Below are 17,704 nucleotides of genomic sequence, written 5' to 3'. Positions count from 1 at the left end.
TAAGGCAGATACGGGGCTGTTAATGTGCAGAAAGGTTGTGGGATTTGGGGTGAGGAATGTGTAGGGCTGTAGAGGGGAAGATGATGGGGTGAGAGATTAGGGTGAGGTGGGCATGGCACTGGGAGTGTTGGGGTGATGGAGAGATAGGGGGTGAGGGGAGATATGGAACTGCGAAGGTGAGGAAGGATTTTGGGAGGGATTTGGGGTAGTGGAGATAAGTGGGGTTGTGAAATGGAAGGAGGTGGGATAAGGCAGATAATGGGACCACGAAGGTGAGGAAGGGCTGGGAGATCTGGGGTGAGGGACCTGAGGGGCTGTGAAAGTGGGGTGAAGGGTTGTGGAGCCGTGAGGTGAGGATTTGGGGTGAGGGACATAGGAGACCATGAAGGCGAAGAACAGCTGGGGAAGTCTTGGGGGAGTGGAGATGTGGGGCTGGGAAGGTAAGGAAACTGGGAGAAAGGTGTGCAAGTGGTTATAGGGGAAGGTGGAGAAGCTTTGGGGTGAAGGAGGTGCTGTGGGAGTGAGGAGCTAGGGGGTGAAGGGGATGGGGAGCTTTTCAGTGGGGGAGGTGAGAGGCTGCAGAGGGAGGAGAAGGGTGAGAAAATGGGGCAGGGAGTGAGGTGAGGGGGCTGTGGAGATGGAGGAGGGATGAGCCCCACGGTAACGGGCTGGGGGAGCTGTGGGGCTGCCGGAGCCAGGTGGGGTGAAATTCTTGGAGATGATGGGGTGGGTGGTAGGATGAGGAAGGTGGGGATGGAGAGGCTCAATTGGGGTGCCTAGGGTAGAGCAACGAATCCTGCCGAGGTGAGGACGGGACGAAAAGAGGTGGCCGTGGGATTCTGCTGGGAGACAAGGGACCAAAGATGGAAATCAGCTTAGCCTTTCAGGCTATTAAACTTGACTAGTCTGCCATTGGAATAATTCCATGTTTAATCTGTAAGCTGATCTCGGCATGCACCACCAAACAGTGAGGGCTAACCTAGGCTGCTGTGGTGGCTGGAGAGTCCTGGGGGGACGGAAGAAGAAATTACTTTGCACTTAACTCGTAAATCTCCCCCGAAAGCTGCAGTTTTCCTCGAGATCGTTATCGGTGATTTGCAGCTCCGAGCTGCCCTCGTTCTGCACCTGCTAGCTGTGCTAAAATTGGGTTTGACCTTGAAAAATACCCTCCCTTTGGGGTGGTTTTCCACCGTGGTGGGTCCTGTAAAGGCTGGCATCCTTTAGTTTGTGCGTAGGGCAGGAAGAGACCCAGCCAGGGCTCCGACTGGATGCAGCGGGTGAGTCAATGTGGCTGGAGCTTGGCTCCCGCAGCTAATCGCGAGTGGGAAGGGCGAGAAGAGACACTGCAGGGTGGTGGAGGTTGGACGGAGGAGGTGATTTTGCTCGGAAGGGTGGTGTGTTACTAGATGCACAGAGGGATAACCGTGGTGTTTGGGGGATTCATGGGAAGAAATCTCTCTGTTACAGTGTGTTTCTTTCTTGATCTGTAAGAGCTGCTCCAGTACGATCTGCGTCATGTTCTGCTGCCTCAGATCAGGCAGTGCTACTGAAATATTTAAGGGAATACGGCTTGAGCTGGCACTTGAGCTCAAAGAGCTGGTGGATACTCGCTTTTTCCCTGTAGGACTCGAGCTTTTCTGTAAATATCTGGCAGGCGTGCTTGATGATGTGATCGCTCTGACACTTCTGCTGCTTAAATGCTGAACCTGCGTAGCTCGTGCCTGCTTTTCCACTCCCCATACCAGGATTGTAAAAGATAAGGTTTTCCTCATTTGGTTTGTTTAATGATTATACTGGATTGATGAAATGTTCAGCAGGCCTAAGTGCTCCTTTCCTAAAGAAGGAAGAGCAGTTTCGGGTGACAGATTAAGGTATTTAGTTGACACTCTGGCTATAAATGCTTCCAGAAGTACCTTTTCACCTTAGGCTTGGAAAGGTAATGCTGTCATAAGCTGCTCAAACTGCATCCAGGTCTGTCTGAGGTGCTCTTGGACATCACTCCGAGCTCCTCTCTGTCAAAGGCAGTGGCTTGGAAGTGAGAGCTTCACTCCTGTATGTACAAAATCGGGCATTTAAGGGAGTTATCACAACAAAATAACTCCATTTCCGTGATGTAGAGGATGGGATCGGTGAGCGTATGTTTTGGGCTAGCTCCTTGTGATGTTGGAGGCCAGCTCACGAGTTGGCTCGTGCCTCACTGGGCGAGGAAACGATAGCAGGTCTTATGCTTAATTCTGTACAACCGAGGCATTTTCAGTAAAACTGAAAGCGTGTGTTCCTATAGATAACGCTCTTGTGTAACGTGCTGACTCCCAAAAAGCAGCAGGTTCCTGCAGGAGTGGGTTTTTCAGGGGAGTGAGCAGCGTCTGCTGCTGTGGTCTCGTTTGCTGGGGGGCTCCTTGCAGTCGAAAGCAAAACTCAGAGCTGAGATGTTCTGAGCAGTTCAGTTTCTGTACCCTTAACACCTACATCCTCCCTTGCCAGCTGAAAGCAGTGCAGCGTATCCTGTAGATATCCTTTATTAGTGGTGCTTAGACTTAGCTGGTGAACTTCCTGCTTCTGTGTCACGTTATGACAAAATTCGTAAGTTGAAGCAACTGCCTTTCTTCTAGGACGGGCTCCGAGGAGCTTAGAGGCTGAATTTGGACCCGTCTCGCGAGTCTGTGACCTCAGAGGTTAATTACCTTTAAACTCACTCCGGTCTTGGCTTCGGTGACCGCTAAAAAGTAAGGCCTTGGTAATTTAATATGGCTCTGCTTGTCTGCTGAGGCTGGAATGTGTGGACTCCGCCGCTATCCCTGTATGAACTTGTTTTTCAGCGGGCTGTTCCTAAAAGCTGGGAGAATAGGAACGTTGGGCAGTGTTTCCTTAGCGAAACTGCAGCTGAGTATCGAAAAAGCCTTGATGTCAAAACGTTCGGTTGGCAACGCAGCTTAGGAAACATGTTTGTGCCTAGGTGGGAGCTGCTGGCAGCCGACCTAGCTGCCGTGAAGTGAGCAGAGCCGTGGACAGAACTGCTTCCAACACTGCTGTGCTTCCAGCAGACGCTAATTTAAGTCATAAACAGTTCCTACGCTGATTTTTTTTTTGGTCTAGCTCCGTCTTCAAATCCTGCCGTCGTTCTCAGTGGGACGCGTCGTGGCTTCAAGCTTCAATTCCTGGAGCCGCTAGCCGGCTGCTTGTGCGTACTGCTGGCACCTCTGCTTCCACGCTGGGTGAAATTCTGCACGTCTCCCACCACGCGAAGCAGCGGCTGGCGGCTCTTTCGGGGCTTAGCTAGCGGTCTGGTGCTGCTAACAGCAGCCCACCCCGAAACACTTGCGCTGAATGATCAAGCAGTGTGTGTTGGGCAAGAGCGCGCTCGCAGGGGTGTCATTGCGTTTCAGATTTAAAAAGGGGAAAAAAAAAGCTTCGCTTGTGGTTCGGGCTGACTTTAACCAGATGGTTGGTGTAAAAGCCTGCGGAAAAGAGGCAGAGCTACTTGAATTGAAGCGGGGCTCGCCGGCTGGTCTGCCAGGAGAGCCGCCGTGGATGCAGCAAGGCTGCTGGGTGATGGGGAGGGGGGAGTGTTAGCGGCTAGCAGAGTAACCGAGGGCATGAAAAACTGCTGCGCTGCTTTTGGGTCTCAAAGGGTCACTCCCGTGACCTTCACCTGTTTGGTTTGCGAAGCCCCAGGCTGTGCCCTGCTTCTGCTATAGGCAGAAGAGTCAACAGAGCACCTTTTGGTGGTGGTATAGCCTCCTGCGCTCCTCTTTCCACTAGAGAAGGCTTAAACTGATAATTTCTTCTGTCAGGACTCCCAGTCCCTCGGTGTGCAGCGTTCTGCCAGCCTCACGAGACAGCTTTCATTCAGCAGCGGTGAACTTGGCCGCAGCGAGTGCGGTGGCTGTCACTTGGCTGAATTTACCAGCGCTGAGCAGATATTAGCGCTCGAAACAATGCTCTGCTTCAGCAGCGTTGCTCCTACCGAGTAACCGTCGTAATCAATGAACCTCCTAGCAGGGAACTCGTACGTCGCACAGAAACACAAAACGCCAGCGGTTCTGGCAACTCCAGCTGCCAAAAAGCTGAAGCGGAACATCTGCAGCCAGCACGAGGGACCCCACGTGCGGGGCTGGGGCTTCGTTTTGGGACTCGCCCTCCAGATGGGCTGCCCCGGCCAGCCCAGGAAGGGAACTGGAAGCAGGCGCTGGAGCTGGGGAGGTGCGTGCTGTGAGCTGAGGACTTCACGTGCTCGCAGTAAGCTACTGCTGGTCAGATGACCGCTTTACAGGCGGCAGCTTATCAGCTGCCCACACATCTTGCATTTGGGTTGCAGCCCTGCTCATGGCGTGTGCAGTAACCGCCCAAAACTTTGGCTGGTGCAGGATATTCCGTCCTCCAGCTGGGACTGAGCGGCTCTTGAACCCTCAAGCTCAACAGTTAGTGATATCCTCAATGAAGGGGTTATTCTGTTATGCTCCTGTATCGTGGTCCTCTCCTCTGGGGGTGTGGGGAATAAAATACTCTGCATTGAAAAGAGCTGGGTTCGTCCTATCCAATCTCAGCTTAAAAGTTGCATCAAGTTAAAAGCTGAATTTTGGGCGTCACAGCAATCCCTTGAGAGATTTTGTGCCCTGGCATGCAGTGGCTTAGCCAAAGCCCCCTCGTGTTGGTGTTACCAAGGGCTGGGAGGTCATTTAGAGCATAGCTGGCATTTGTTGTTGTAACAGCTCGCGATAAGCAGCCAGGTTTTCTCATCGAACTCGTTCTTGGCTGGGACGCCAGGCTATCGTTTGGTAATAATTTGGTTTGGCGTGTGAGCCGCTGCTGACCTCGGGCTCGCTCTCCTGGCGTGTGCTCTGCTCGAGCACGAACCTTGAGGTGGGGGTGACGGGAAGCTTGTCTCAACACAGTAATAAAACTTAAAAAATGCAGTTCAAGCTGGGGGAGACTCGCTTTCCAGCACTTCCATCCTGTGCACTGTTAATATTGAACCGTCCCCTTCAGCTGGCTTGATGCTGTGAGGTGCGACTTTGTCTCCCTTGTGTGAGGACTGACAAATCTGGGGCTCCCCAGCTGTGGGAAGAGACCTTCCAAGACCAAAATTCAGGTATTTGTTGCTACTCGGGTAGCAAGGCATGGAAAGACAGGAGGCAAACAGCTCTTCTTGGCCCTAAAGAACAAACCGAAGGCGCTTTTAAAAATCTTAGCGGTGTGTAAACAGCAAGAGGAAAGCGTCACCCCCGAATTGTTTTGATAAAGTGTTTCTGAAGTGGTGTTCTGGGCTTGCAAGGCTGGTGATCTTAGAGCAGAGAGCCCAGTTCCTCATCTTGTTTTAAATGAGAGCTCTGATGTTTTCCTAACTGAAATTGAAACCAGCGTTATGCTGACCCTGCATATTTTCAGTCCTCCGCTGGCTGGCCCGCGCTGCTTCTGCATGCAGCATACTTCATTTATTTTGGAGGCTCGAAAACAAGCCGTTATCGCCCTTCGGTGCCAGATAAATAAATGATCTCAGTGGGGGCCGATCCCGCAGCTCTCTTCGGACAAAAACACGTCACGCTTAGCTCCTGCCTCCTGGCCTTGGGGATGCGATCGCTCTTCCTGGATGGCAGCCAGGGAGCGGTGCCTTACCCCGGGGAGCGGGGACTGCAGCGCCGTCAGATTTCTGTGCCACTTAATTTCCGAGCATCGCTTGCACGCGGCGAGCGATCCGCTAGAATACGCTTTATCTGTCCGCTGTTTAACCCGCAGCTTGCCTGTCAGTCAGCGGGGCCTAGAAATGAGTTGACGAGACGAGCGAAGTCTCAGTGCTGGCTTTCTGCTCCCAGGTAACGAGACAGGGATTTATTTTATTTTTTTTAGTGGGGCGGGAGAAGGCGTGCGTGCAGGGTAAAAATACTTCTCCCCTTTTACGAGGGGAATATCTGAGCAAGGACGCTGGCCTGTGCAGCCTGGCCCTGGGCGCTCCCCGGGGAGTGATTTGGCAGTGTGAACTGTTGCTCCTTGGAGCAGTGTGGCCGGCCAGCTAATTCCCAGGAGCTCAAAAAATAACCCAAAACAAATGCACGGCTAGCTTTAACGCTGATACATCTCGCACGCATGTCCTGCTCGCCGTCTGAGACGTAGCTGGGCGAACTGACACTTGATGTAGGTTTGTTCTTGTGTTTTCTTGGCTCGTTCTGCTTCTAACGAACGTGTAGAGAGGGAGAAGGGTTACGCTTCTTGGTGCAGGAGTTACCCTGGTTGTTTCCAGCATCGTGGCACTTGCATGGCTCAGGCTGCCGTTCGCATTGGTCATCACAGCTTAAGTCAAAGCACTTCACTTCTTCAGTGAGCTGAGAAAAAGAAGGGCCTGACGGTGATCTGCACCCTTCGTGCTCCTACAGATATTGCGGGTAGCTGCTGGAGAAATGGCGTTCCTGGGCTGCTTGGGGTGGGAAGGGACCTCTGGGGCCATCTGGTCCAGCCCCTGCTCCAGCAGGGTGCCCAGGACCACATCCTGGTGGCTTTTGAATTTCCTCCAAGAAGGAGACCCCACAACCCCTCTGGACAACCTGTGCCGGTGCTCAGCCACCTATGAAGTACCCTTACCCTGCTCAGCACCTTGCTGGCTCACGTTCAGCGTGGTGCCCACCAGGACCCCAGGTCTCCTCCTGCAGAGCTAATTCCCAGCTGGGTGGCCCCAGCACGTCCTGGGGTTGTTCCCCCCTCGGTGCAGGACTTCACACTTCTCCTTGTTGGACTTTGAGGCTCTCGTGAGCCCGCCTCTCCAGCCTTGAGGTCCCTCTAGAAACCCACTGAACCAGATGAGCTGTTTGCGTGACAATTTGGAATGCCTTTTGACCCTGTAGTACTAGCAGGATCTCGTCTTCTTTGTAAGCATATGGGCTGGAGTGGAGCACTAGATAAAAGCTGTGGCCTTTGCTGTGTTCTCCAGTAGCCCCCAGATAAGCTGTGCAATATAAAGGTTTGGGTTCCCATCCAGTAATTACTATGCCTGCACCTTCCACAGACGCCCAATGCCTGTTCATTTAGCAAACTTGGGAAAAAAAAATACCTTTTTTAATTGCAAACCGCTGGAACTCGGGTTCATCAGTCCACAATCTCTTGGTTCATTCCAGCAGCCCAACGCTGCACAGCATTTCCCGGAGCTGCACTTAGCAGCTTTCTTTTCCTCATTAACTAGGCTCCTAAATTAACACCCTCTAAAGAAATCAGCCCCAGTTCTGTGTTAGGGCTGGTTACTGAATAACTGATTGTAATTAATGCCGAGATTTATCACTGGGACAATAATAGCCACACTGTTCCCCGAACTTCAGGCTCTTTCAGAAGCTTTTGGTCAACAGGCTCCTTGTCTGGGCGGCTCTGGAAGGAGCCTGTGTAGGTATTTCTGAGTATCTGATGGGATCCGTCACTGAGCTGACAACGAACTGCCTCGATTGTGGATCGTAACCTCGTTCTGCCTGCTAGGATTTTAACAGCTGATGCGTCCCTGATGGCCTGCACGGACCTCTCAAGTTGTAGAGGCTTTCCCTCTGGCAGCTCCAGGCTGGTAAGTGGCCCTTGGTCAAACATCTGCACCAGAGGCACCAGAGAAAGCTTTAAGTCCCTCCGTGGCAATTACTGGGCTGAGACTTAACACCCAGCATAGCTTATGGAAGGCAAATTCTTCCAGTGAGCGGGGAATGAGGCTTTAGCGTTACGTGGAGAGACCGAGTAACGCGGTGTTCCTGCGAAACAGGGTGAGGAAGCTGCTGCAGTTCTGCGTTAACCATTTGCAGTACAGCTTAATCTAGGGGGGAAAAATAATTCTGAACTAAAGATAAGTGATCTAGGGGGGTGCTGGTCATAGCTCCCTAGCCTTTAATCCTCAGGGTGGAGTCTGACATGGATGTGTTTACGTCCTTCGGCGCGGCGCGATGTGCTGCCTGCCCGCAGGTTCAAGGAGCGTGGCCGGGGTGGAAGTATGGGCAGATGAAAGCCACACCGTTGTTTATCTCCAGTGGCAGCCTGCAGTTCATTAATATTGCATCCACCCCTAACTTGGAAAACGAGAGGAAGCCTGCCAGTGGCAAATATTAAATGAAAGCCAGTTCTTTATTTTTTTGCTTCAGTGGCTGCCCAGCATCCTTTCTAATTCTTACCTGGTGGTTATGCAAGGGCCATTAAAGTGCTTCGTGTTCTTGCTCCCCATTGATGCAGGGATTAAATAACTTCCCTTATTATAACTTTCTGGGTAATTGCAACATCTTTTCAAATAAGAATGCTGGCCGATTCTTGACTTTGAGTGAATTAAGTTTTTTTAAAACCTAGATTGAGAACAAACCAGGAAGCCAAGGCTGGAAACTTCTCTGATAAAGCAAGTGAGAGCCCAAAACTTTTCTTCATCAACTTGTTAGCATCACGGGACAAATTGTAGCTCTGTAAGGTGCTAGCAACTAAGACTAAAGCTGTTTAAATCGTTTTTGCGTCTACAAAGGTTTAAGCCTGATGTTGCCACCCTTTCAACTCCCTAGGAAAGAGTGGGGAGTTGAAAAGAGAAGGCTTTCAGACCCGTGAATAAATTTCTAATTATACATATATTTGAGTGTGTAGTTTGTTAGATATTCATTCCTAATCTTTCTGACAAGGTTAGACACAGAAGGGAGCTGCTGACTGTGCAGGGGAAGCCTGGCACTCTTCGGATCTGTTACACGAAGAGTTTTGTTCGCGGTGTGTGTGTGGGGAGGATGCGCTCAGAGTGACAGACAAGTGTCACCGTTAGCGATCTAACGGGATGCGAAGCACGGCTGTGGGGCTGCCAACACTTCTGAAATCAGCTGAATCCCACCAAATGGTAGGCGCAGCTGCTGCTAATGGCAGGGAGCTGCTGCAGTCTGGTGTTTTGCACCACAAAAAACTTCAAGAACTGAGAGCCCTGGGTAGGGCTAACCAGCAAGCGGGAAGTATTTGCCCAGGGGGTTGGGATTTTCAGCGCTGCGTTTCTCTTCCATGTGGCTGGAGTGAATAACCTGGTGCTTATCCTGAATAACCCGGGACTTATCCTGGCAGCTGCTTCATGTGCAAGGCCCTCCGCTCAGCCTGTGGCCATCCCGAGGCTCAGTTCCCTCACTGTGCAGCTTGGTGGTGTGACAGCAAAGCCCCATCTGCTTCCTTCCGAATTCCAAGCAAAGGCGAAGGTGGAGGATTGGGGATACAGCTGGGGGATCCTCCAAAAGATGCCGGAGGATGACTTTGCCAAAACTAACTGGCATTTCTGCTGGTTCTGTCAAATCGAAGTCGATGTGAATTGGTTTTAACCCTGTAACGATGAGCGAAGTGATGGCTGTGCTTTCTTCTAGACTCGAGCAGCCGATGTGACGTTAGCTTCCTGGGTAGGAGACAGGCTACATCTCTGCCGCCGGTCATTATAGGATGTTTCAAAGCTGACACGGCCCCGAGCAGTGCCTTTCAGATCGTTCCGGGGGAGAAGGAGGTGGCCAAGACAGATGAGGAATAGACAGGCTCTGGAAAGCTGCCTACATAAGGAGTTTTGTGCACCTTGGTGGGACCGGTACACGCAAACCTGTACTGACAGCTGCTAGAAAAGCCTGCTGCAGTAAAAGGCATCGCTGGTCAGTTAATTTATGTTGTCAGGCTAGAATTAATGACTCCTTTAACGAGCAAAGATGACTGTATTTCTGGAAAGCTCGTTGAAATTAATTTAGGTCTCTGACTTTGCTGTGCAAACCCTTACCTTTCTTTCCCTTGGAAGCTAACACAGATTGTTTGTGATCTCCAGAGCTAATTCCTCGCTCTTTATCCCAGTCGGCGACAGCTCAGAAGCTGTTCCCAAAAATGCCTAGGGTGGCAAAAGCTTTTTAGGGCCAACACAATAGTGCATTGAGGAGATGAAGCAAAGAACCAAGGGGGTATTTCTCTTCTTACTTCCCTCGTACACGCACAGGATTGCTTCCAAGGTTATGCAGAAGGAGAGCCGCAAACATTGTGTCAGGAAAGATGAGTCTGAAGGCTTTCAGAGATTTGTTTGGAACAGTGCTGTGCGGCAAGACTGTGCGCCTGTAATTCCTAATAAAGGAGGCCCTAATTACCTTAATGTTTTCCTTAGTCACTTCACAGTTAGAATCACTTTTGTAAATGGAGATGCTTTATCATAATCTGAAGAGGACGGACTATTCCAGTCCAGCTTTGAGCTAGGATGTACTGACTGTGGTCAATAAATAACATCAGCTCTTGGTTTGGTAGCCCTCTAGAGAAACAAATGCTGTTTCCAAAAACTCTTTTCACTTTGCAAACATTAACTTCATCTTCTTACTGACGTGTAGATCGTATCGCTAGCTTGTAGCAGGGAGAATAAAGGAGTCTTTTTAGTGTGCTTGAGTTCCTTGGGTTTGGCCCATTCCTTGAACTGATCACGTTTAATAATAAAGCATGCCAGAAGGCACATGTGTGTGTTCAGTTTATTTTCCATACAGCGAAGAAATCCGGGCTCAGGTCACTGAAATCCCTACCCAGATGGCTGGTTGTTCCCAGCGTCTATCCCTGAATAAACCAGAGTTTGTTTTGGTTGTGCTGAGGGCGCTCTCCTCTTCTCTGGATGTCATCATGGCATGCTGAACCCGTAAAGCTCCTGTCTCTGCTAATTTTAGTTCTGTGTTTCAAAAGCTGATAACGCTTGCAGAGTTTTGTACTCCCTGTGAGTGAAGGTCTGAGCCTGAAGCTTATCGTTATAGGACAAGCATTCTTCTATCAGGAAAATACAGGGCGCAATGGCTCGCTTTATTTTCACTCTGTTTCTCCAGGCTTTGTGTATGAGTGGTAAGACGAGGGCAAGCTGCCTGGGGCCTCAAAAGAAGGTGAGCTAAGGCTTTCCCCTAGCCAAAAGTCTTCTGGGTTATCTGCACTCAGAGCAACCAGAGCTTGTAAAAGTCAGAAGAACTTAACGGGCAATATATGAATTTTATTTAAATGTCACCAGTAAAGCACCCATCCTGTCAACGCTACTTATTTTTTTCCCCTCATAAACCCATAACTAGTTATCCTCTGCCTCTCTACTCCATTTAAGCTACCCCAAGCTCATTGCAACTTGACTGAAAACCGAAACACGAGCTCAGGGCAGTAACGTGTCACATCATAGCTGTTAATGCAGCACCATGGCTTGGGAATTGAAGTATCTTCTGTCTTAAAAATTTAAACCAAAATGAAGTAACCTTTTGAACTATTTCTGTCGTTCTGTACGATGACTTGTACTTCTTCAGAGCTGCCCCCTTTTTTCCAGATAGCAGAAGGGTGTCCAACTTAAAAAAAAAAAATTCTTCTAGAAGAGCAAAAAGTTATTACAGGATGATAAATGCCTCTCACTTCAAGGAGATAACAGGGAAGTGGTGCCCCTGTTTTGTCTATTAAATTTTGGCTGCTCTACAAAGCAGCATTAGGAAATTTCAAGTCTATTTAGGCTCTTAAAGCCTAAAACGTTTGAGTATATGTTATGCATAACTGCGCATTGCTTCAGTCAAATCTTAGTCCTCCCCGAAATCTGGCAGGTCATTGTTCAAACAGTAAACACATCGGTTTATTGCATAAGCTGGTACTGTAATTGGAAAAGTAAAATGACTAAGCGGAGTTCTCAGTGAAGCTGCCAAAATAAAATAGTCCAGAAGGACAAGCTACTTTTTTGTTAAAATAAGCTTGAACGGCCATGAAATTCTTCACCCTGAGGGCTTTCCTCGGTTTGACGAGTGACTAAGACCTAAAATGTCAAATACCTCCGTGTGCTGACCAGTAACTTTCGTCAACTTTAAGATCTTTGCTAGTCGAATACTAACCGTACTTTCTCGTCCACAAGCTAAGGACTGAAGAATTTTTGGATTTCCTTGTGTTAAATATCGAGGCACGCAGCTGCAGCATGCAGCGCGAGGGGAAAGCCTGCGCCTTTGCAGCTGGTAGGAAGGCAGTTGTGTGTCCTCACAACTGGATGGGTAAGGATTGCGAGGAGCAATCTCGGCTTGCAGAGCCACAAGAAAGCTATCAACAAGTGTGGTAAGGAAGGAGTAAACCTGCTCTGCCTTTCTCATGAGAGATAATAACACTTCTGATACCGACAGCACGTGGAGAATGCGCTGTAATCTTCCTGGTCGCAGCTTAGGCCAATTTCCTCTTCTCCGAAGAAGGGATCGCTTAGTGCTGCCTTTTCAACACACTTCGCATTTGAATCTTATGGTCAAGCCTTTGTTTAAACGAGGAGAATAATTCCGTGCCCTTCCGCCTTAGTCATGTCTCCTGGCTCTCCCCCTGGCTTTTTCTAGTTGGCTGGCATCTGTTTAGGTACGGCGTGCTTCGGGCACTGAAGCATTCGAGACGAATGTTGTTTTACTGGACGAGGAGTCATTAGTCACATGAGGTGATCCTCGCCTCCAGGAGCACGCTAGGACAAAAGCAGGAGTATCTGTTTTCAACAGGAGACTCGCTTGGGTTCCACTTCTCTGCTGTAACCCACAGACCTTGAAAAATCTGTGATCCCTTCTTCAGTGAACTATGCTGGCACGAAGAGCGTTTGAATAAACACTTGCTGGTTTTTCGTTTTTAATTTCAGACTGGCCTCTGCAGTTCTTGCAGATCTGTTCAATAATTCAGTGCAATAACTGATACTTCTGGACCAGCACAGGAAGACTCCTGAAATCCTCGTTAGAAATACTCTCGTGGAGTCAGCCACGCCTCCTAGCAAAAGATGTGGAAGTTGGTATACTGTTCTAGAAAGGCCAGTGAAATCCTTTATCAGTGCTAGTTTAATGAACCTTTCCTGTGGTTCTGAATAGGATTGTCTGTGGAAAACCTCAAGTGACCAAATTCAGGCAATCCTTGTTGTTTAGGATCAGTTCTAAAAGTCTAACAAACCTGAGAAGGCCTATGGCAGGCTATCCAAAATGCCAAAGCACTTGTAAGAGGGTTTTTTTTTAGAAATTGTAGGCAAAATTAACGTCACCACAGTCTGACCTGGGTAGGACAAGGGGTAAACTAAAAGATTTAGGTAGATTTAGGTTAGATATAAGGAAGAAATTCTTCACTCAGAGGGTGGTGAGGCCCTGGCACAGGCTGCCCAGAGAAGCTGTGGATGCCCCATCCCTGGAGGTGCCCAAGGCCAGGCTGGATGGGGCTTTGGGCAACCTGGGCTGGTGGGAGGTGTCCCTGCCCATGGCAGGGGGCTGGAATTCGATAATTTTCAAGGTCCCTTCCAACCCAGACCTGTTCTGTGATCTCTGCCGGTCACTCAAAGCTCACTCACTTCTTTGGTTTGATGCCTGCTTTTAATAGCCCTATGCTTTCAGCAGTTGTGACACGTTCTATACTTAGCACATGCACATCACCGTATCGAGGTAACAGCTCGGTCTGCTCTGTGAACACCAAAGCAACGACGTAGCTAAGTGTATACGTATAAACTTAGCAAAATTGTTCCTTAATAATAATTCCATCAAACTTCTTTGTATAAGCGTCCCGTAAACAGTTGGTAAGCAGGCCCAACACAGTGAAATAATTCGAGGAAAAATGTTCTGTCCCGTCTCAGCTTCGTGTTGTGTAAATGCACTTAGCTGGTTCAGATGCTGGAGAAAGGAATCCTGCAAGTGTTAACTGTTTTCATTGGAACTGGGTTGGAAGCCAAGCCACTATCTTGTACCAGAATAAACTGATAAGAGAAAATACTCGGTTAAAAGTAGAACAGTCCTTTAAAGAAATAGGCCGAAGACCCAAAACTCTTTTGAAAAGCTGAGAGTAGGTAATATTCAGTATTCATCCAGGTAATTGGCTTTGGTTTTGCAGCCTCAGCGCATTCCTTTGTTCTAGGAATAACGACTGTCCTGCTGGTTTCCCCCGCAGATGTAAGCCCATGATTTCCTCTGTACCACAGAAATAAGGCATCCCTTTCTGAAACCGACCTGGGCAGAAATGCCTGGCAGCTTCAACCAGGCACACCTGCACTCAAATCATCCTCTGTGTGTCCTCTGCATGCGATTTGTGCTGCTCCTTGCTCAGGCTGCTGCCATTTTTTACATGTGGGTGGTTGTCATCTCCTGGAAGATTACCACCGAGTTGATTTTGAATGGAAAATCAGCATATTATAGCAAGTGGAAGCCACCAAGAGGTGAAGTGATCAGAGGAGTGATAAGGGAGATCAGAGAGGTTAGGTTACTGCTTCTCTCCCCTTCTCACAACTGAGTTTCCCACTTGCTTTGAGACTTCAGGCTCTATCCAGGGTGCCAATGAATAAAATTGTTGCTCGACCTGACTCTTTTGAATGCATCTCTGTATAGGGGAGCCGATGCATTTCTGAGGATATTAGATAACTGGTAGGATAACCTGGCAAGTCAGCTGTTGCACTTTATTGCCTTGCTTTTGTGTGCTGAAATTTTAGCATTTCCCTGGTGATCCTGCTTGCTTTCCCCATGTGCTGCTTTCAGTGCCTGCAAGTTTTAAAGCGGCTCTGCCCACCTCCAGAAGCATTCGTGATATTATCTGACCACAAATTCATTCTGCCTCTGAGAACGAACTGGAAGGGCACTCGAGCTGGTATGCAATTAGCTGTGCATAAAGAAGCAACCACTAGATTAGCTTTGTTTTCTAAACAATCAGTCGTGCTTGCAGAGGCCGAACTTCTCATTTCCATGTTCTTTATGCCAGCAACCCTGCATCTAGAAAATGACTCAAGTGCAGTCCCTGTGAGTTTTACAAGTGAATTCACGTTGGCTATGACCTGTTGACCTCAAAGACCCCTTTTATGCAAAGAAACTCCTAGAAGAAACCTGAATAATCCAATAGAAACTACACAACTGTATTTTTTACTCGTGAACGTTCGAGAAAAGATGCTTTAGTTTGCATAAGACTGATTCCCTGAGGATGTTTTAGGTAATTCTAGGGTACATATCTGATAGTAAACTCCAGGAGACATACTTGTAAGAGACTAGGTGCTTTTCAATCAGCATTTGCTGGGAGAGCACAATCAAATTGAAGGTGACAGGACTAAACCCCGCCTGGGAGGTAGATGTACTTTGATTTTTACCTGCCGAAGGTGACCGTCAGCTGAGATCTGCCCTAGTGATTGCACCAGTACAACAGCAGACCACAGGAGCACCTCAACCACAAGTCTCATCCCATGGGGGTCTGGATGTCTGCTGCTTAAAGCGACGTGGAGGCTGAAACTTGTGCATCCTCCAAGAGGAGAGTGGCCGACAGTTATTCCCAAATTAGGTAAAAACGCCAAAATCTGACCAGCCTTTGCCAAGTGTTTCGTAGCTCTGCAAAGTCACAAGTGGAAGAGGTCTGCATACCCCAAATATTTCCCCGCTAGCAGGTCTTTATGCATTGCATCCAACTGCCAAGCCTCTTATTATTGCAGCGTGCATGTCGGTAAATGTCTTATCTCGCCAGTGCTAACGGGGTCAGGGCTTGGCAAAAGCCACGACTGGAATAGCATTTGTTCGTAGTTGAAAATCAAAATATGCTGGTAGCAAGCTGCTCTTAAACGCGGCCACCAGCTCTCTGCTGGGCTGCTTATAAACCAGCTGTCTAAATCCTGTGACTTGCAGTAAATTTGTCTAAAACAGATGGTTTGTAAATGCATCGTATTGGCCAAAATGTTGTCTGTTCGCGAGCTCCTAGAAAGTGTAATTCTGAAGTGGTATATTTCACATACAATTTTGCTTAAAATTGAATATTAAAATACTGTTGGTGGAAGTTCTTACAGTGTTCCTAGGTGCTGGAGATGTGGTCTGAAATCAGCGTGGTCGTGCAACCCTTCTAAGCACTGATTAATCCATTTTATGGGCAGGACAGCCTTCTTCTGGTATTCTTAAGATTTATTAATTCGATTAATTATCGGCGCTAAGAAGGGACTCAGAATATTGGTCCTTTATCTTATGCCTTACTTAAAATATACCGTCTACGCATCGCTGCTAGGACAGTTAAAATGTTTATTTAAATCGTTCAGAAACGAAATGGAATAGCTGCCCTTTATGGCAGTGAACATAAACACGTCTGGTGTTCGGGACGGTCTGAGAAAGCAGAGCAGGAATCTGCTCAAGTGATGTAGCTGTGCTTTTGGTGGAGTGCGCGTCCTCAAAACTTGGTTCAGGCCACTGGTGTTTCAGAGGGGAGATGCTGAAGGTGTCAGGAAGAAATAAAATCCCTGTTAAAATACCTTTATTCTTTTCTTTCAGTGTAAGAGCAGTCAGCTTTGCTTCACGTGGGGCAAGTAAAATGATCTAGCAGCCCTTGATGAAAAGAACCTATGCAAACATTTTGGGGTGAGGACGAGGCAGAAGGGAAGGCATTATTTATTTACACTGACGAGAGGCAGACTGTTTCTAGCAGTCGTGCTGAATCAGTGCTGGCTCCAACTGCAGGTTCCAGGTACGATTTAAACAGTTCCTTCTGAATTACCAGCCTATCGCAGTGAAAATGTACCAGTTTGGTCTGTGAGTTCATTTGAAAAAGGCAAAATGATAATACGCAGTGCGAGATGATATGGGCGGTTATATTTAGTTGTTTACAACCTCTTCGGAGGATCTGAAATGTGAGAAACTCTCTTCTGAGTTGTTTTGCTTTTCCTCCGAGGGAGTAATTATTTCCTCAGATTTAGGAAAACGTAGCCAGAACGTAACTTCTCCATCTTCATTGGAGGGTGGACAAAACTCTGTGGATGCTTTCAAAAGCTCAACTTTAACAGAGCTTTCTGAGTCTGAATGATGGTAATGCATTTAGGGACTGCTAATTGGAGATAATTCCAATGAATTAGACTTTGCAGATGTTAATGATATGCTAGGGGAAGTCAGCTTAGGAAGATCTATGCTCTGTTCTTTTTTGTCTTGATCTGTTGAATAGCTTCTGTAATTGTCTGATACATCTTCTGGCAGTATTTGGGTTTCTTAAGTATTTACAGCCTGAAGAATCCAGTTGGTACAGCCTGTGAGTTTGCAGAGCAACGAGTATAATTAGCTCAAATACCAGTGCACGAAAATAAAGGCAGTATTGTGCCCTTCACCGTAGGTGCAGTAACATCTGCAGGGAATATCTGCCATTGCCAGTCCGGCTCGACTGTTTCTGATGGATGAATATTCATGCAAAACACTAGTCTCAGCCTCTTGTAGAAAGTATCGCTCGTTCTGGGGAGTAATTTGCCAGTGGTTGTGCTGATGTAATTCATTTCCCACGCTGCAAGCAGGAGGACAGCCCTGGCCAAAGACCTTGCGAGAAAATGCTGGTGGCAACGATGCCCTGATAGTTAGGATTTGCACTCGCGCCACCAGCCGTGCTGGGTTGGACACCGTCCTGCCCTCTGCAGGAAGGTAAGGTTGCTCCAGTTAATCCACTCAGCGACATATCGAGATGTTCCCTGATGATAGCCTTACGGTTGTTTTCCTCCACTGCCCTGCCTCGTTGAGACAGAGGGGGATGAATCAGTTCTGCTCCGATGGAAGATAACTCTCGTGTTCGGCGTGGTTTAAAACTTGGGGATTGTTCCACTTGGGCTGGACCATACTTACCCCACGCCAAAGTTTGCCTGGGCTTACCGGACCAAATTAATGCTTTTCCTTCATTAAAGTTTGCATTTTCACAGCGGCATGATTTGCACAACACCGTGTTTGATGGAGGGATCTCCATCCCAGCGAGTTTCTGATGACCAAAATGTTATTTTTCACTTCTGAATGCGCTCAGTGCTTGCTGTCTT

At 48.3% G+C, this 17,704-nt stretch overlaps 1 protein-coding gene across 7 annotated transcripts in view; it reads left to right on the top strand.

Annotated features, from left to right (window-relative positions):
- The window catches only part of SLC45A4 (solute carrier family 45 member 4), an 81,860-nt gene that overhangs the window by 22,632 nt on the left and 41,524 nt on the right, over window positions 1-17,704 (top strand). Inside the window, exon 2 of one of the 7 annotated variants that reach the window (XM_066990781.1) lies at window positions 16,194-16,386. The exons of 4 other annotated variants lie outside the window; for them this stretch is intronic. The gene's annotated coding sequence lies outside the window, so the exon portion shown is untranslated. Of the gene's footprint in view, window positions 1-1,305; window positions 5,814-5,853; window positions 7,538-16,193; window positions 16,387-17,704 lie in introns of those variants that run through there. 2 more of the 7 variants (XM_048049207.2, XM_048049216.2) reach the window with 2 other exon arrangements.

This window comes from Anser cygnoides, chromosome 2, assembly GCF_040182565.1.
Source record: "Anser cygnoides isolate HZ-2024a breed goose chromosome 2, Taihu_goose_T2T_genome, whole genome shotgun sequence".
NCBI classification, from domain to species: domain Eukaryota; kingdom Metazoa; phylum Chordata; class Aves; order Anseriformes; family Anatidae; genus Anser; species Anser cygnoides.
The sequence above is the reverse complement of the archived record's forward strand: the minus strand, read 5'-3'. Positions and strand labels throughout refer to the sequence as shown.